Source organism: Cryptomeria japonica, unplaced genomic scaffold (assembly GCF_030272615.1).
Source record: "Cryptomeria japonica unplaced genomic scaffold, Sugi_1.0 HiC_scaffold_61, whole genome shotgun sequence".
In the NCBI taxonomy this organism is placed as follows: Eukaryota; Viridiplantae; Streptophyta; class Pinopsida; order Cupressales; family Cupressaceae; genus Cryptomeria; species Cryptomeria japonica.
The window spans coordinates 162,501-182,500 of record NW_026728883.1 but is presented as its reverse complement, the minus strand read 5'-3'; the positions used below and the strand labels follow the sequence as shown (position 1 = coordinate 182,500).

General features: G+C 60.6%; 2 non-coding genes across 2 annotated transcripts; both read right to left on the bottom strand.

Annotated features, from left to right (window-relative positions):
* Positions 1-1,474: 1,474 nt before the first annotated feature.
* On the bottom strand, positions 1,475-1,593 carry LOC131863375 (5S ribosomal RNA). The gene has a single exon (XR_009362296.1). It is a non-coding gene; the product is annotated as a 5S ribosomal RNA (ribosomal RNA).
* Positions 1,594-7,507: 5,914 nt separating this feature from the next.
* LOC131863374 (5S ribosomal RNA) lies at positions 7,508-7,626 on the bottom strand. Its single transcript, XR_009362295.1, has one exon. It is a non-coding gene; the product is annotated as a 5S ribosomal RNA (ribosomal RNA).
* Positions 7,627-20,000: the final 12,374 nt, after the last annotated feature.

The following is a 20,000-nucleotide window of genomic DNA, read 5'->3' as shown; positions in this document are numbered from 1 at the left end:
CGGCGTGCACGAAGTCGGAGCCCGGTTTGCCCCGGGTGCGCACCTCGCGTGCACCTTCGCCGCGGTGGGCACCTTGGCTGGGTTGGGCACCATTGAGCGCTCCGAAGTGTGCTCCAAGGTGCGCACCATGGCCCTCCAAGGTGCGCAGCATGGCGTGCACGAAGTCGGAGCCCGGTTTGCCCCGGGTGCGCACCTCGCGTGCACCTTCGCCAGGGTGGGCACCTCGGTGCGCACACCTTCTCAATGTTTTCTTGCCTTTTCTGGAAATTGGTGAAGGCAGCGCATCAAAGGTGCGCACCTCGGTGTGCTCCGAGGTGCGAACCCGAGAGCGCTCCGAGGTGCCCACGAAGTCGAAAGTCGGGTTAATTGCATTGTTTTCCCCGGGTGCGCTCCGAGGTGCGCAACATCGGTGCGCACCAAGGAGGGCTCCGAAGTGTGCTCCAAGGTGCGCACGATTCGGAGCTCGGTTTGCCCGGGGTGCGCACACCTTGGCTGGGTTGCGCACCCTTTGTGCGCTCCAAGGTGCGCACGAAGTCGGAGCTCGGTTTGCCCCGGGTGCGCACCTTCGCCAGGGTGCGCACCTTGATGCGCACGCCTTGGCTGGGCTGCGCACCTTGGTGGGCGCCATGGTGCGCACCTTTCGTGCGCTCCAAGGTGCGCACGAAGTCGGAGCTCGGTTTGCCCCGGGTGCGCACCTTGGTGGGCGCCATGGTGCACTCCGAGGTGCCCAAGATTGGTGCGCACCAAGGAGCGCTCCGAAGTGCGCTCCAAGGTGCGCAGGTGCGCGCGAAGTCGAAAGTTGGGTTAATTGTCCGGTTTGCCTCGGGTGCGCACCTTGCGTGCACCTTCGCCAGGGTGGGCGCCTTGGTGCGCACACCTTGGCTGGGCTGCGCACCCGGGCGCGCACACCTTGGCACCCGCGTTTCCTTCATTTTAAATTTTTTTTTTTACAATCTCTCAAGTGGGAAATTCTATAATCTCAACTTTTTTTGCCTTTTCAGGAAACTTTTGAATGGAGCGCATCATTGGTGCGCTCCGAAGTGTGCTCCAAGGTGCGCACCTCTGGTGTGCTCCAAAGCTCTCTCTAGCTGCGTGCACCTGCCCCGGCCGCGCACCCGGCCCCGCCCAGCTTCGCTCACCTGTCCCGGGCGTCTGGTGCGGAACCTTAGAGTAAGAAACATCACCGTGCACCTTGGCCAACGTGCGCGACTCGACCGAGCGCGCACTGGCCGAGGTGCACACCGATTTCACCTGGGTGCGCGCGCAGCACCTCGGGCGCACCGGGGTGCGCGCACAACGCCCGGGTTGCACCGTGGCCTGTGTGCTCGGGGCGCCTCGGGTGCGCGCTCGGTGTCGCCCCCGCGCGCGCGGTAGTGCGGGCAGCGCACCCCGGCCCGGCCCGGCCCCGACGAGAACGCAAACGGGCAAAAGGTTTATTCAAATAGCATTGCGACGCCCGGCGAAAAACTAAAAAAGGGTGCAACACCGGGACTTCCCGGGAGGTCACCCATCCCAGTACTACTCCGGCCCAAGCGCGCTTAACTGCGGAGTTCTGATGGGATCCGGTGCACTAACGCTGGTATGATCGCACCCGTTATGAGCTTGTCGCAGTGTGTACTTAGCAAACCGCGACCCACGTGCGAATCCACCCCGGCCACCCACCCCCGTCGAGGTGCACACCCTCCCTCGCGAAGTGCGCCCCGTTCGCCAAGTGTGAGCCCTGCCCGGGTGCGCGCACCTTGCTAGGGCGTCGGGTGTGCACCCGGCCCGGCCTACGTGCGTGCACCTGGACGGGGCGTCGTGTGCGTGCAGTGTCCCGTCTGCAACGCGGTGCCCACACACCACCTCGGGCGCAACGACCTGCGCTCACATGTGGGCCGAGTGCACCTTGGTGCATGTTCGGGGCGCCTCGGGTGCACGCTCGATCTTGCCCCGGTGCACCAAGGCGCTCGGTTTGCCCCGGGTGCGCACTTGGTGCAAGGTGGGCACCCAAAATAGGGATCAAGCACCAAAACACAAGTTTCGGGATGCAAAATGGGACCCAAGGACCACAAATGCGTTCCAAGACCCATGATGGGTCCACGAGAACAAAAATGTGTTCCGAGACTTAATAAACAAATATTGGGTTTTAGGAGAAGAAACATGCTCTGATGCCCAAAACGAGAATCGACCCCGAAAAGGCCACAGGCCAAAAGTGGGATGCGAGACAAAAAAAAATGGGACCCGAGGACCAAAATTGGGTTCCCAGGTCGAAGACAGGGCAACCGGACAAGAAACGACCTCTAAGGCTCGAAATGAGTCCCGACGACTAAAACTTGACAAGAAGCACCCATCAGGCACCCAACTCGACACCCATGGGATGCCGACCCACCCGGGCTTCCACCTAGCACACCTTGGCACCCACCCACCCTCGCACCCAACCTCGCACCCAACTTAGCACCTTTGAACCCACATTGGCACTCACCCTGACCCTGGCACCTTGGAACCCACATTGGCACTCACCTTGACCCTGGCACCCACCTTTGCACTCACCTTGGGACCCACCCTGGCTCCCACCTCGGCACCCACCCAGACACCCACCTTGGTTCCTTGGCACCCACCTTGGATCCTTGGCACCCACCCCGACACCCACCTTGGCACGCAACTTGGCTACTTGCCACCCACCTTGGCTCCTTGACGCCCACCCCGACAACCACCCCGTGACCTACCCTGGCTAGGGTTGGTGCACACCCACCCTGGTGCCCACCTTGGCACCCACCCCATGACCCACCTTGGCACGCACCTTAGTACCCACCCCGTTACCCACCCTAGGACCCACCCCGTGACCCACCTTGGCCAGGGTGGGTGCCTTGGTGCGCACAACTTGCCTGGGCTGCACACCAGGGCGGGCTCAAGATGGCACCCGCGTTCCGTTTTTTTCACTATCTTTCAAAACGGAAATTTTAAAATCTCGTTTTTTTTTTTTTTTTGCCTTTTCTGGAAATTAGTGAAGGCAGCGCATCAAAGGTGCGCAATGCTGGTGCGAACCCGGGAGCGCTCCGATGTGTGCTCCAAGGTGCGGCGTGCACGAAGTCCGAGCCCGGCTTGCCCCGGGTGCGCACCTCGCGTGCACCTTCGCCGGGGTGAGCACCTTGGCTGGGTTGCGCGCCCTGGTGCGCACCAAGGAGCGCTCTGAAGTGTGCTCCAAGGTGCGGCGTGCACGAAGTCGGAGCTCGGTTTGCCCCGGGTGTGCACCTCGGGTGCGCACCTCGCGTGCACCTTCGCTGCGGTGGGCACCTTGGCTGGGTTGCGCGCCTTGGTGGGCACCATGCAGTGCACGAAGTCGGAGCCCGGTTTGCCCCGGGCGCGCACCTCCGCCAGGGTGGGCACCTTGGTGCGCACAACTTGCCTGGGCTGCGCACCAGGAAGGGCTCAAGATGGCACCCGCGTTCCGTTTTTTTCACTATCTTTCAGAACGGAAATTTTAAAATATCGTTTTTTTTTGCCTTTTCTGGAAATTAGTGAAGGCAGCGCATCAAAGGTGCGCAACGCTGGTGCGAACCTGGGAGCGCTCCGATGTGTGCTCCAAGGTGCGGCGTGCACGAAGTCGGAGCCCGGTTTGCCCCGGGTGCGCCCTGGTGGGCACCATGGTGCGCACCAAGGAGCGCTCCGAAGTGTGCTCCAAGGTGCGGCCTGCACGAAGTCGGAGCCCGGTTTGCCCCGGGCGTGCACCGCGGGTGGGCACCTTGGTGCGCATGCCTTGCCTGGGCTGCGCACCAGGGCGGGCTCAAGATGGCACCCGCGTTCCGTTTTTTTCACTATCTTTCAAAACGGAAATTTTAAAATCTCATTTTTTTTTGCCTTTTCTGGAAATTAGTGAAGGCAGCGCATCAAAGGTGCGCACCTCGCTGCCCACCACGGTGCGCAACGCCGGTGGGCACCCGGGAGTGCTTCGAAGTGTGCTCCAAGGTGCTGCGTGCACGTTGTCGGAGCCCGGTTTGCCCCGGGTGCGCACCTCGCGTGCACCTTCGTCGGGGTGGGCACCTTGGCTGGGTTTGCCCCGGCTGCGCTCCGAAGCGGGGTTATTGGAGCGCCGCCTCTTTTTTTGTCGGAGCGTTTGGTGGGGTTTCTCGCATTGGCTCTTCCCAGGCCCGGTTGCCACCCTGGCGCGCACGAAGTCGGAAGTAGGGTTAATTGCCCGGGTGCGCACCTTTGCCAGGGTGGGCACCTTACCTGGGCTGTGCACCCGGGCGGGCTCAAGATGGCACCCGCGTTCCGTTTTTTTCACTATCTTTCAAAACGGAAATTTTAAAATCTCCTCTTTTTTTTGCCTTTTCTGGAAATTAGTGAAGGCAGCGCATCAAAGGTGCGCACCTCGCTGCCCACCTTGGTGTGCTCTGAGGTGCGCACCCGGGAGCGCTACGAAGTGTGCTCCAAGGTGCGGCGTGCACGTTGTCGGAGCCCGGTTTGCCCCGGGTGCGCACCTCGCCTGCACCTTGGCCGGGGTGGGCACCCTGGCTGGGTTTGCCCAGGGTGCGCTCCGAAGCGGGGTTACTGGAGCGCCCCCTCTTTTTTTGTCAGAGCGTTTGGTGGGGTTTCTCGCATTGGCTCTTCCCAGGCCCGGTTGTTGGGTGCGCTCCCACCCTGGCGCGCGCGAAGTTGGAAGTTGGGTTAATTGCCCGGGCGCGCACCTTCGCCAGGGTGGGCACCTTGGTGCGCACACCTTGGCTGGGCTGCGCACCAGGGCGGGCTCAAGATGGCACCAGCATTCCCTTTTTCTCACTATCTTTCAAAATGGAAATTTTAAAATCTCGTTTTCTTTTGCCTTTTATGGAAATTAGTGAAGGCATCGCATCAAAGGTGCGCACCTCGCTGCCCACCTTGGTGTGCTCCGAGGTGCCCACCACGGTGCGCTCCGAGGTGCCCACCACGGTGCGCAACGCCGGTGCGAACCCGGGAGCGCCCCGATGTGTGCTCCAAGGTGCGGCGTGCACGAAGCCGGACCCCGGTTTGCCCCGGGTGCGCACCTCGCGTGCACCTTGGTGCGCACACCTTGGCTGGGTTGCGCGGCCTGGTGGGCACCATGGTGCGCACCAAGGAGCGCTCCGAAGTGTGCTCCAAGGTGCGGCGTGCACGAAGTCCTAGCCCGGTTTGCCCCGGGTGCGCACCTTCGCCGCGGTGGGCACCATGGCGTGCACGAAGTCGGAGCCCGGTTTGCCCCGGGTGCGCACCTCGCGTGCACCTTCGCCGGGGTGGGCACCTCGGCTGGGTTGCGCGCCCTGGTGCGCACCAAGGAGCGCTCCGAAGTGTGCTCCAAGGTGCGGCGTGCACGAAGTCGGAGCCCGGTTTGCCCCGGGTGCGCACCTTCGCCGCGGTGGGCACCCTGGTGCGCACCATGGCGTGCACGAAGTCGGAGCCCGGTTTGCCCCGGGTGCGCACCTCGCGTGCACCTTCGGCGGGGTTGCGCGCCCTGGTGCGCACCAAGGAGCGCTCCGAAGTGTGCTCCAAGGTGCGGCGTGCACGAAGTCGGAGCCCGGTTTGCCCCGGGTGCGCACCTCGCGTGCACCTTCGGCGGGGTTGCGCGCCCTGGTGGGCACCATGGTGCGCACCAAGGAGCGCTCCGAAGTGTGCTCCAAGGTGCGGCGTGCACGAAGTCGGAGCCCGGTTTGCCCCGGGTGCGCACCTCGCGTGCACCTTCGCCGCGGTGGGCACCATGGCGTGCACGAAGTCGGAGCCCGGTTTGCCCCGGGTGCGCACCTCGCGTGCACCTTCGCCGGGGTGGGCACCTCGGCTGGGTTGCGCGCCCTGGTGCGCACCAAGGAGCGCTCCGAAGTGTGCTCCAAGGTGCGGCGTGCACGAAGTCGGAGCCCGGTTTGCCCCGGGTGCGCACCTCGCGTGCACCTTGGCGCGGTGGGCACCATGGCGTGCACGAAGTCGGAGCCCGGTTTGCCCCGGGTGCGCACCCCGCGTGCACCTTCGCCGGGGTGGGCACCTCGGCTGGGTTGCGCGCCCTGGTGCGCACCAAGGAGCGCTCCGAAGTGTGCTCCAAGGTGCGGCGTGCACGAAGTCGGAGCCCGGTTTGCCCCGGGTGCGCACCTCGCGTGCACCTTCGCCGCGGTGGGCACCTTGGCTGGGTTGGGCACCATTGAGCGCTCCGAAGTGTGCTCCAAGGTGCGCACCATGGCCCTCCAAGGTGCGCAGCATGGCGTGCACGAAGTCGGAGCCCGGTTTGCCCCGGGTGCGCACCTCGCGTGCACCTTCGCCAGGGTGGGCACCTCGGTGCGCACACCTTCTCAATGTTTTCTTGCCTTTTCTGGAAATTGGTGAAGGCAGCGCATCAAAGGTGCGCACCTCGGTGTGCTCCGAGGTGCGAACCCGAGAGCGCTCCGAGGTGCCCACGAAGTCGAAAGTCGGGTTAATTGCATTGTTTTCCCCGGGTGCGCTCCGAGGTGCGCAACATCGGTGCGCACCAAGGAGGGCTCCGAAGTGTGCTCCAAGGTGCGCACGATTCGGAGCTCGGTTTGCCCGGGGTGCGCACACCTTGGCTGGGTTGCGCACCCTTTGTGCGCTCCAAGGTGCGCACGAAGTCGGAGCTCGGTTTGCCCCGGGTGCGCACCTTCGCCAGGGTGCGCACCTTGATGCGCACGCCTTGGCTGGGCTGCGCACCTTGGTGGGCGCCATGGTGCGCACCTTTCGTGCGCTCCAAGGTGCGCACGAAGTCGGAGCTCGGTTTGCCCCGGGTGCGCACCTTGGTGGGCGCCATGGTGCACTCCGAGGTGCCCAAGATTGGTGCGCACCAAGGAGCGCTCCGAAGTGCGCTCCAAGGTGCGCAGGTGCGCGCGAAGTCGAAAGTTGGGTTAATTGTCCGGTTTGCCTCGGGTGCGCACCTTGCGTGCACCTTCGCCAGGGTGGGCGCCTTGGTGCGCACACCTTGGCTGGGCTGCGCACCCGGGCGCGCACACCTTGGCACCCGCGTTTCCTTCATTTTAAATTTTTTTTTTTTACAATCTCTCAAGTGGGAAATTCTATAATCTCAACTTTTTTTGCCTTTTCAGGAAACTTTTGAATGGAGCGCATCATTGGTGCGCTCCGAAGTGTGCTCCAAGGTGCGCACCTCTGGTGTGCTCCAAAGCTCTCTCCAGCTGCGTGCACCTGCCCCGACCGCGCACCCGGCCCCGCCCAGCTTCGCTCACCTGTCCCGGGCGTCTGGTGCGGAACCTTAGAGTAAGAAACATCACCGTGCACCTTGGCCAACGTGCGCGACTCGACCGAGCGCGCACTGGCCGAGGTGCACACCGATTTCACCTGGGTGCGCGCGCAGCACCTCGGGCGCACCGGGGTGCGCGCACAACGCCCGGGTTGCACCGTGGCCTGTGTGCTCGGGGCGCCTCGGGTGCGCGCTCGGTGTCGCCCCCGCGCGCGCGGTAGTGCGGGCAGCGCACCCCGGCCCGGCCCGGCCCCGACGAGAACGCAAACGGGCAAAAGGTTTATTCAAATAGCATTGCGACGCCCGGCGAAAAACTAAGAAAGGGTGCAACACCGGGACTTCCCGGGAGGTCACCCATCCCAGTACTACTCCGGCCCAAGCGCGCTTAACTGCGGAGTTCTGATGGGATCCGGTGCACTAACGCTGGTATGATCGCACCCGTTATGAGCTTGTCGCAGTGTGTACTTAGCAAACCGCGACCCACGTGCGAATCCACCCCGGCCACCCACCCCCGTCGAGGTGCACACCCTCCCTCGCGAAGTGCGCCCCGTTCGCCAAGTGTGAGCCCTGCCCGGGTGCGCGCACCTTGCTAGGGCGTCGGGTGTGCACCCGGCCCGGCCTACGTGCGTGCACCTGGACGGGGCGTCGTGTGCGTGCAGTGTCCCGTCTGCAACGCGGTGCCCACACACCACCTCGGGCGCAACGACCTGCGCTCACATGTGGGCCGAGTGCACCTTGGTGCATGTTCGGGGCGCCTCGGGTGCACGCTCGATCTTGCCCCGGTGCACCAAGGCGCTCGGTTTGCCCCGGGTGCGCACTTGGTGCAAGGTGGGCACCCAAAATAGGGATCAAGCACCAAAACACAAGTTTCGGGATGCAAAATGGGACCCAAGGACCACAAATGCGTTCCAAGACCCATGATGGGTCCACGAGAACAAAAATGTGTTCCGAGACTTAATAAACAAATATTGGGTTTTAGGAGAAGAAACATGCTCTGATGCCCAAAACGAGAATCGACCCCGAAAAGGCCACAGGCCAAAAGTGGGATGCGAGACAAAAAAAAATGGGACCCGAGGACCAAAATTGGGTTCCCAGGTCGAAGACAGGGCAACCGGACAAGAAACGACCTCTAAGGCTCGAAATGAGTCCCGACGACTAAAACTTGACAAGAAGCACCCATCAGGCACCCAACTCGACACCCATGGGATGCCGACCCACCCGGGCTTCCACCTAGCACACCTTGGCACCCACCCACCCTCGCACCCAACCTCGCACCCAACTTAGCACCTTTGAACCCACATTGGCACTCACCCTGACCCTGGCACCTTGGAACCCACATTGGCACTCACCTTGACCCTGGCACCCACCTTTGCACTCACCTTGGGACCCACCCTGGCTCCCACCTCGGCACCCACCCAGACACCCACCTTGGTTCCTTGGCACCCACCTTGGATCCTTGGCACCCACCCCGACACCCACCTTGGCACGCAACTTGGCTACTTGCCACCCACCTTGGCTCCTTGACGCCCACCCCGACAACCACCCCGTGACCTACCCTGGCTAGGGTTGGTGCACACCCACCCTGGTGCCCACCTTGGCACCCACCCCATGACCCACCTTGGCACGCACCTTAGTACCCACCCTGTTACCCACCCTAGGACCCACCCCGTGACCCACCTTGGCCAGGGTGGGTGCACCCACCCTGGTGCCCACCTTGGCACCCACCCATCCTAGCACCCAGCCTGTGACCGGGCTTGGAACCCAACCTTGCACCCGTCTTGGCCAGTGTGGGTGCGCACCCATCCTGGCACCCACGTTGTGACACACCCTTTAACCCACGCACCCTAGCAGCCACGTTGGCACCCACCTTGGAACACAACCTAGCAACTTGGCACCCACCCCGTGACCCACCTTGGCATCCACCATAGCAGTCGCCCACTTGGCACCCACCTTGGAACCCAAGTTGGCACCCACCTCGGCACCCACCTTGACACTTGTGGACCCACCTTGCCACTCACCCTAGCATCGACCCATCCTAGCACCCACCCTGGCACCTTTGCACCCTAGCACTCACCCATCCTAGCACCTAACCTGTGACCCACCTTGACACTCACCCTCGCACCCACCTTGGAACCCAACCTAGCACCCACCCACCCTGACACCAACCCTAGCACCTACCCACCCTTGCACCCACCCTGTGACCCATCTTGGCACCCACCCATCCTACCACTCAACCTATCACCCACCTTCTCACCCACCTTGGCATCCACCTTAGCACCCACCCACACTGGCACCTTGGCACCCACCTCGGGCAAGGTGGGTGCACACCCACCCTGACACCCAATTTAGAACCAACCGAGCATGTTACCCACCTTGGCACCCACATTGCAGCCCACCCTAGTACCCACCCTATGACCCACATTGGCATCCACACCCTAGCACCCAGGCACCTCGACACCCGCCTTGACACGCACCCTAGCACTAAACCTGTGACCCACCTTGGAACTCACCCTAGAACCCACCCACCCTGTGAACCACCTTGGCATCCACCTTAGCACCCACCCACCTTGGCACCCACTCTAGCACTCACCCATCCTAACACCCAACTTGTTACCCACCTTGGCACCCGCCCTCGCGTCCACCTTGAAACCCACCCTAGCACCCACCCACGCAGGAGCCCACCTTGGCACCCAACCTAACACCCACGCATCCTGGCACCCAACTTGTGACCCACCTTGGAACCCACCCTAGTACCCACCTTTGAACCCACTATATCACCAACCCACCTTGGCACCCACCCTATGACCCTCTTTGGAATCCACCCTAGCACGCACCCACCCTGGCACCCACCATGGAGCGCACCCTAGCACCCACCCACCTCGGCACGCACCTCAACACCCACCTTGGTGTGCGCACTGCGCCAACCTCTCAAAGACCCTATGTGGTGCGCTCCAAAGTGTACACCTTTGGTGCGCTCCAAGGTGCGCACCTTTGGTGCACACCGAGGTGCACACCAAAGTGTGCACCGAGGTGAGCACCAAAGTGCACTCCAAGGTGCACACCAAGGCGTGCACCTTTGGTGCGGTCAATGCAAACGAATTCGGAAGTTGGGGTCGATGTCCTAATCGCTGCTGCAGACTACACGTATGAGAATCGGACAAATAGCTTTATATAGGGGAGGTGTTGCGTTTGATGGGTCGACTCCCCTGGTTGTGTGCACTGCACCAACTTCAAAGACCCTGTCTTGTTTAAGAAGTCAAAAGTTGGGGTGGATGTCCTAATCATTGCTGCAGTCTACGCATGTATGAGAATCAGACAAATAGCTTATATAGGGGAGGTGTTGCATTCGGTGGGTTGACTCCCCTGGTTGTGCGCACTGCGCCAACCTCAAAGACCCCGCATAGCAGAAGAAGTCGGAAGTCGGATTTTGGTGAGCACCAAGGCGTGCACCTTTGGTGCGGTCAACGCAGACGAATTCAGAAGTTGGGGTGGATGTCCTAATCGTTGTTGCAGGCTACACATGTATGAGAATCAGACAAATAGCTTATATAGGGGAGGTGTTGGGTTTGATGGGTCAACTCCCTTGGTTGTGCGCATTACGCCAACCTCAAAGACCTTGTTTTCGTTAAGAAGTCAAAAGTTGGGGTCAATGTCCTAATGGCTCCTGTAGGCTACACATGTATGAGAATCGGACAAATAGCTTATATAGGGGAGGTGTTGGGTTTGATGGGTCGACTCCCCTGGTTGTGCGCATTACGTCAACCTCAAAGACCTTGTTTTCGTTAAGAAGTCAAAAGTTGGGGTCGATGTCCTAATTGCTCCTGTAGACTACACATGTATGAGAATCAGACAAATAGCTTATATAGGGGAGGTGTTGGGTTTGATGGGTTGACTCCCCTAGTTGTTCGCATTACACCAACCTCAAAGACCTTGTTTTCGTTTAGAAGCCGAAAGTTGGGGTCGATGTCCTAATTGCTCCTGCAGGCTACGCATGTATGAGAATCAGACAAATAGCTTATATAGGGGAGGTGTTGGGTTTGATGGGTCGACTCCCCTGGTTGTGCGCATTGCGCCAACCTCAAAGACCCTGCATTGCGGATGAAGTCGAAAGTCAGAGTTTGGTGTGCTACAAGGTGTGGTCGAAGGTGCTCACCTAGGTGTGCACCTTTGGAGCGCAGGAAAAGTGCCCTCCAAAAGTGCGCACCTTTGGAGTGCACAAAAGTGCCCTCCAAAAGTGCGCACCTTTGGAGCGCACAAAAGTGCCCTCCAAAAAGTGCCCTCCAAAAGTGCGCACCTTTGGAGCGCACAAAAGTGCCCTCCAAAAAGTGCCCTCCAAAAGTGCGCACCTTTGGAGTGCAGAAAAGTGCCCTCCAAAAAGTGCCCTCCAAAAGTGTGCACCTTTGGAGTGCACAAAAGTGCCCTCCAAAAGTGCGCACCTTTGGAGCGCAGAAAAGTGCCCTCCAAAAAGTGCCCTCCAAAAGTGCGCACCTTTGGAGCGCAGAAAAGTGCCCTCCAAAAAGTGCCCTCCAAAAGTGCGCACCTTTGGAGCGCAGAAAAGTGCCCTCCAAAAAGTGCCCTCCAAAAGTGCGCACCTTTGGAGCGCAGAAAAGTGCCCTCCAAAAAGTGCCCTCCAAAAGTGCGCAACTTTGGAGCGCACAAAAGTGCCCTCCAAAAAGTGCCCTCCAAAAGTGCGCACCTTTGGAGCGCACAAAAGTGCCCTCCAAAAGTGCGCACCTTTGGAGCGCACAAAAGTGCCCTCCAAAAGTGCGCACTTTTGGTGCGCACCAAGGCGCTGGTTCGGTCGTTGCAGGCGAGTTCGGAAGTTGGGGTCGATGTCCTGAGCGGAGGTGCAAACTACACAGGTGTCGGAATCGGACAAATAGCTTATATAGGGGAGGTGTATGCTTCGATGGGTCGACTCCCCAGGTTGAGCGCACCGCGCCAACCTCAAAGACCCTACGGTATGGATGAAGTCGGAAGTTGGGTCCGATGACCGATTCGATTAGTAGGTATGCTCATGAGGTCGGAATTTGGGTCCGATGACCTGCCATGTGCAGGAAGGCGAATGTTGGCACTGTGCGTTGCAAGGTGCACACCAAGGTGCTGGTGCGGTCTTTTTAGTCGAGTTCGGAAGTTGGGGTCGATGTCCTGATCGGAGGTGCAAGCTACACAGGTGTGGGAATCGGACAAATAGCTTATATAGGGGAGGTGTATGCTTCGTTGGGTCGACTCCCCGGGTTGAGCGCACCGCGCCAACCTCAAAGACCCTACGGTATGGATGAAGTCGGAAGTTGGGTCCGATGACCGATTCGATATGTAGGCATACTCGCGAGGTCGGAATTTGGGTCCGATGACCTGCCATGTGCAGGAAGGCGAATGTTGGCACTGTGCGTTGCAAGGTGCGCACCAAGGCGCTGGTTCGGTCGTTGCAGGCGAGTTCGGAAGTTGGGGTCGATGTCCTGATCGGAGGTGCAAACTACACAGGTGTGGGAATCGGACAAATAGCTTATATAGGGGAGGTGTATGCTTCGTTGGGTCGACTCCCCGGGTTGAGCGCACCGCGCCAACCTCAAAGACCCTACGGTATGGATGAAGTCGGAAGTTGTGTCCGATGACCGATTCGATATGTAGGCATACTCGCGAGGTCGGAATTTGGGTCCGATGACCTGCCATGTGCAGGAAGGCGAATGTTGGGACTGTGCGTCGCAAGGTGCGCACCAAGGCGCTGGTGCCGTCGTTGCAGTCGAGTTCGGAAGTTGGGGTCGATGTCCTGGTCAGAGGTGCAAACTACACAGGTGTGGGAATCGGACAAATAGCTTATATAGGGGAGGTGTATGCTTCGATGGGTCGACTCCCCGGGTTGAGCGCACCGCGCCAACCTCAAAGACCCTACAGTATGGATGAAGTCGGAAGTTGGGTCCGATGACCGATTCGATACGTAGGCATATTGGCGAGGTCTGAATTTGTGTCCGATGACCTGCCATGCGCAGGAAGGCGGAATTTGGGTCCGATGACCGAGTTGATGGCGTGCCATGCGCAGAAAGGCGGAATTTGGGTCCGATGACCGAGTTGATGTTGATGGCCCGCCATGCACAGGAAGGCGGAATTTGGGTCCGATGACCGATTTGAAGGCGTGCCATGCGCAGAAAGGCGGAGTTTGGGTCCGATGACCGAGTTGATATTGATGGCCCGCCATGCGCAGGAAGGCGGAATTTGGGTCCGATGACCTGACATACGCATGGAGTCCGACTCGGGGGCCGATGTTCGATTCGATGACTTGCATTGTGGGTAAAGTCGGAAGTTGTGGTCTTTGACCCGATTCGATGACCAGACTTCGGCTGCTTGAGAATCGGACAAATAACTTATATAGGGGAGGTAGTGTTCTCGAGCATCCTCCCCCCGTGCCCGTTTATGTCGATTGATGCTGGTGCTCGACTGGTTGGAGCGCTCGGATGCAAAAATCTTGCACCAGGATTTATCGATTGTGATGGACACGGCAAGTCTCCTGATTGCTATGCAGGAGCTCATCGTGAATCTCTATGCGGCCTTGGTATGGACTCGACCTGCGGAATGGTTCGGCAATGGTAGTCGCTCCAACACGTCCTTGCAATGGCCACAGAGGTGATTCGACTAGAGCTCCAGTCTAGCTTTTGGGTTGCTTGGCGGACTGGTATAGCCGCGATCGAGTTCCGGCCATGAACGTTTTAGATAGCTCTTGGGCTTTCTGGGACGGAAGTCGGAAGTTTGGGCTGTTGTCCGATTTGATGACCATTCTTCGGATGTGTGAGAATCGGACAAATAACTTATATAGGGGACTGTGTTGTCTCACGCAGCCCCCTCCGTGCCCCTCTATCTCGACCGATGTTGGTGCTTGAAAGGGTTGGGATCGCTCGGATTTATAAACGTGCACCACCATTTGTCGAGTGTGAGGGACGCGGCAGGTCTCCTAAATGCTATACGGGCGCTCTCTGAGAATCTCTATCCGGCCTCGACACAGACTAGTCTTGCTGAATGGTTTGGCACTGGTAGTCGATCCAACACGTCGTTGTTGTGGCCGCCTAGGCGATTCGATTCGAGCCCCCGTCTAGCTTTTGGGTTGCTTGGCGGATTTTGCCCTATCCGCAAGTGAGCTCGGTCCCTAAACGTTCGAGAAACCCGATTGCTATGCGCCGACTCTCTTTCTTGCGAGCCTCCATCTAGCTTTTGGGTCTCTACGGAACGGAAGTCGGAATCTGGGACCGTTGTTTGATTCGACGAGGCAGACTACGGTTGTGCGAGAATCGGACAAATAACTTATATAGGGGAGGTGTTGACTGGAGCATTCTCCCCCGTGCCCCTCTAACTCGACCAATGCTGGCGCTCGAACGGTGGTAGCGCTCGGATTTTCGTTGAGCGCCAGCATTGGTCGATTTAGAGGGGCATGCGAGATTCCCGAATGCTATGCGAGGGCTCTAACGGAAATGTCTATTGGTTTCGGTATGGATGCAATTGCGAGTGGTTCGGCAAAGGTAGTCGTTCCGATGCGTCCATGTCGTGGCCAAATCGATAATTCGATTTGAGCCCTCGTATAGCATTTGGGTCTCTCGATGTGATTCCGCATTCCAGTCCCTTTGGGCACTGCTTGAGCCGCATCCCAGGGGGTTCCCTTCCCAATAATCTGCCTCGCAACCCGATTGCTATGCGGTGAGGCTCCTCGGCCGCCTCGGAACTATCTGTGTATCAGACGCATCGCGGGATAAGGGGTTGGCAACGGTAGTCGCCCCAAGCGCGTCCGATGCTTGGACCATTCCGAGGCGGCCCTGAAGCCTCTTCCGTCTAGCCGTTGGGTCCTTCTCGCCGCATCCCTTGCCTCGCACCCCGATTGCTATGCGGTGAGGCTCCTCGGCCGCCTTGGAACTATCTGTGTATCAGACGCATCGCGGGATAAGGGGTTGTCACTGGTAGTCGCCCCAAGCGCGTCCGATGCTTGGACCATTCCGAGGCGGCCCTGAAGCCTCTTCCGTCTAGCCGTTGGGTCCTTCTCGCCGCATCCCTCGACTCGCACCCCGATTGCTATGCGGTGAGGCTCCTCGGCCGCCTTGGAACTATCTGTGTATCGGACGCGTCGCGGGATAAGGGGTTGTCACTGGTAGTCGCCCCAAGCGCGTCCGATGCTTGGACCATTCCGAGGCGGCCCTGAAGCCTCTTCCGTCTAGCCGTTGGGTCCTTCTCGCCGCATCCCTCGCCTCGCACCCCGATTGCTATGCGGTGAGGCTCCTCGGCCGCCTTGGAACTATCTGTGTATCGGACGCGTCGCGGGATAAGGGGTTGTCACTGGTAGTCGCCCCAAGCGCGTGCGATGCATGGACCATTCCCAGGCGGCCCTGAAGCCTCTTCCGTCTAGCCGTTGGGTCCTTCTCGCCGCATCCCTCGCCTCGCACCCCGATTGCTATGCGGTGAGGCTCCTCGGCCGCCTTGGAACTATCTGTGTATCGGACGCGTCGCGGGATAAGGGGTTGTCACTGGTAGTCGCCCCAAGCGCGTCCGATGCTTGGACCATTCCGAGGCGGCCCTGAAGCCTCTTCCGTCTAGCCGTTGGGTCCTTCTCGCCGCATCCCTCGCCTCGCACCCCGATTGCTATGCGGTGAGGCTCCTCGGCCGCCTTGGAACTATCTGTGTATCGGACGCGTCGCGGGATAAGGGGTTGTCACTGGTAGTCGCCCCAAGCGCGTCCGATGCTTGGACCATTCCGAGGCGGCCCTGAAGCCTCTTCCGTCTAGCCGTTGGGTCCTTCTCGCCGCATCCCTCGCCTCGCACCCCGATTGCTATGCGGTGAGGCTCCTCGGCCGCCTTGGAACTATCTGTGTATCGGACGCGTCGCGGGATAAGGGGTTGTCACTGGTAGTCGCCCCAAGCGCGTCCGATGCTTGGACCATTCCGAGGCGGCCCTGAAGCCTCTTCCGTCTAGCCGTTGGGTCCTTCTCGCCGCATCCCTCGCCTCGCACCCCGATTGCTATGCGGTGAGGCTCCTCGGCCGCCTTGGAACTATCTGTGTATCGGACGCGTCGCGGGATAAGGGGTTGTCACTGGTAGTCGCCCCAAGCGCGTCCGATGCTTGGACCATTCCGAGGCGGCCCTGAAGCCTCTTCCGTCTAGCCGTTGGGTCCTTCTCGCCGCATCCCTCGCCTCGCACCCCGATTGCTATGCGGTGAGGCTCCTCGGCCGCCTTGGAACTATCTGTGTATCGGACGCGTCGCGGGATAAGGGGTTGTCACTGGTAGTCGCCCCAAGCGCGTCCGATGCTTGGACCATTCCGAGGCGGCCCTGAAGCCTCTTCCGTCTAGCCGTTGGGTCCTTCTCGCCGCATCCCTCGCCTCGCACCCCGATTGCTATGCGGTGAGGCTCCTCGGCCGCCTTGGAACTATCTGTGTATCGGACGCGTCGCGGGATAAGGGGTTGTCACTGGTAGTCGCCCCAAGCGCGTCCGATGCTTGGACCATTCCGAGGCGGACCTGAAGCCTCTTCCGTCTAGCCGTTGGGTCCTTCTCGCCGCATCCCTCGCCTCGCACCCCGATTGCTATGCGGTGAGGCTCCTCGGCCGCCTTGGAACTATCTGTGTATCGGACGCGTCGCGGGATAAGGGGTTGTCACTGGTAGTCGCCCCAAGCGCGTCCGATGCTTGGACCATTCCGAGGCGGCCCTGAAGCCTCTTCCGTCTAGCCGTTGGGTCCTTCTTGCCGCATCCCTCGCCTCGCACCCCGATTGCTATGCGGTGAGGCTCCTCGGCCGCCTTGGAACTATCTGTGTATCGGACGCGTCGCGGGATAAGGGGTTGTCACTGGTAGTCGCCCCAAGCGCGTCCGATGCTTGGACCATTCCGAGGCGGCCCTGAAGCCTCTTCCGTCTAGCCGTTGGGTCCTTCTCGCCGCATCCCTCGCCTCGCACCCCGATTGCTATGCGGTGAGGCTCCTCGGCCGCCTTGGAACTATCTGTGTATCGGACGCATCGCGGGATAAGGGGTTGTCACTGGTAGTCGCCCCAAGCGCGTCCGATGCTTGGACCATTCCGAGGCGGCCCTGAAGCCTCTTCCGTCTAGCCGTTGGGTCCTTCTCGCCGCATCCCTCGCCTCGCACCCCGATTGCTATGCGGTGAGGCTCCTCGGCCGCCTTGGAACTATCTGTGTATCGGACGCGTCGCGGGATAAGGGGTTGTCACTGGTAGTCGCCCCAAGCGCGTCCGATGCTTGGACCATTCCGAGGCGGACCTGAAGCCTCTTCCGTCTAGCCGTTGGGTCCTTCTCGCCGCATCCCTCGCCTCGCACCCCGATTGCTATGCGGTGAGGCTCCTCGGCCGCCTTGGAACTATCTGTGTATCGGACGCGTCGCGGGATAAGGGGTTGTCACTGGTAGTCGCCCCAAGCGCGTCCGATGCTTGGACCATTCCGAGGCGGCCCTGAAGCCTCTTCCGTCTAGCCGTTGGGTCCTTCTCGCCGCATCCCTCGCCTCGCACCCCGATTGCTATGCGGTGAGGCTCCTCGGCCGCCTTGGAACTATCTGTGTATCGGACGCGTCGCGGGATAAGGGGTTGTCACTGGTAGTCGCCCCAAGCGCGTCCGATGCTTGGACCATTCCGAGGCGGACCTGAAGCCTCTTCCCTCTAGCCGTTGGGGCTTTCTCGCCGCATCCCTCGCCTCGCACCCCGATTGCTATTCGGTGAGGCTCCTCGGCCGCCTTGGAACTATCTGTGTATCGGACGCATCGCGGGATAAGGGGTTGGCAGTGGTAGTCGCCCCAAGCGCGTCCGATGCTTGGACCATTCCGAGGCGGCCCTGCAGCCTCTTCCGTCTAGCCGTTGGGGCCATCTCGCTGCATCCCCCACCTCGCACCACGATTGCTATGCGGTGAGGCTCCTTGGCCGCCTCGGAACTATCTGTGTATCGGACGCATCGCGGGATAAGGGGTTGTCACTGGTAGTCGCCCCAAGCGCGTCCGATGCTTGGACTATTCCGAGGCGGCCCTGCAGCCTCTTCCGTCTAGCCGTTGGGGCCATCTCGCCGCATCCCCCAGCTCCTCGGCCGCCTCGGAACTATCTGTGTATCGGACGCATCGCGGGATAAGGGGTTGGCAGTGGTAGTCGCCCCAAGCGCGTTCGATGCTTGGACTATTCCGAGGCGGCCCCGCAGCCTCTTCCGTCTACCCTTTGGGGCCATCTCGCCGCATCCCTCGCCTCGCACCCCGATTGCTATGCGGTGAGGCTCCTCGGCCGCCTGGGAACTATCTTCGTATCGGATGCATCGCGGGATAAGGGGTTGTCACTGGTAGTCGCCCCAAGCGCGTCCGATGCTTGGACTATTCCGAGGCGGCCCTGTGGCCTCTTCCGTCTAGCCGTTGGGGCCATCTCGCCGCATCCCTCACCTCGCACCCCCATTGCTATGCGGTGAGGCTCCTCGGCCGCCTTGGAACTGTCTTCGTATCGGAAGCATCGCGGGATAAGGGGTTGTCACTGGTAGTCGCCCCAAGCGCGTCCGATGCTTGGACTATTCCGAGGCGGCCCTGCAGCCTCTTCCGTCTAGCCGTTGGGGCCATCTCGCCGCATCCCCCACCTCGCACCCGGATTGCTATGCGGTGAGGCTCCTCGGCCGCCTTGGAACTATCTTCGTATCGGACGCATCGCGGGATAAGGGGTTGTCACTGGTAGTCGCCCCAAGCGCGTCCGATGCTTGGACTATTCCGACGCGGCCCTGTGGCCTCTTCCGTCTAGCCGTTGGGGCCATCTCGCCGCATCCCCCACCTCGCACCCCGATTGCTATGCGGTGAGGCTCCTCGGCCGCCTTGGAACCATCTTCGTATCGGACGCATCGCGGGATGAGGGGTTGTCACTGGTAGTCGCCCCAAGCGCGTCCGATGCTTGGACCATTCCGAGGCGGCCCTGAAGCCTCTTCCGTCTAGCCGTTGGGGCCTTCCCGCCCCATCCCTCGCCTCGCACCCCCGATTGCTATGCGGTGAGGCTCCTCGGCCGCCTTGGAACCATCTGTGTATCGGACGCATCGCGGGATAAGGGGTTGGCACTGGTAGTCGCCCCAAGCGCGTCCGATGCTTGGAGCATTCCGAGGTGGCCCTGAAGCCTCTTCCGTCTAGCCGTTGGGGCCTTCCTGCCCCATCCCTCGCCTCGCACCCCGATTGATATGCGGTGAGGCTCCTCGGCCGCCTTGGAACTATCTGTGTATCGGACGCATCGCGGGATAAGGGGTTGGCACTGGTAGTCGTCCCAATCGCGTCCGATGCTTGGACCATTCCGAGGCGGCCCTGCAGCCTCTTCCGTTTAGCCGTCGGGGCCTTCCCGCCGCATCCCTCGCCTCGCATCCCGATTCCTATGCGGTGAGTCTTCTCGGCCGCCGCGGAACTATACCTGTTATTGCTACTGCATCCTTCGGCTGGTAACCTCCTCTGCCGCCTTGGAACGTTCTCTTTGTCGGACGCGTCGCGGGATAAGGGGTTGGCACTGGTAGTCGCCCCAAGCGCGCCCGATGCATAGACCGCTCCGAGTTGACCTTGCTTTCAGCCTCTCACATGCATAGACCTCTCTGAGTCGACCCTGCAGCCTCTCACGTTTAGCCTTTGGAATCTCGCCTCACAACATGATTGCTATCCTTGATGCATCCCTTGCCTCGAGCCCTGATTGCTTTCTTGGCTGCATCCCTCCTCTCCTCACAGCCCGGTTGTCATCACTGCTTCATCCGTCGCTTCATGCATTCTGGCTGCTGGGCCCTTCCCACCGCACACCTCGATTGCTATCTCTTCTGCATCACACACCCCGATTGCTATCTCTGCTACAT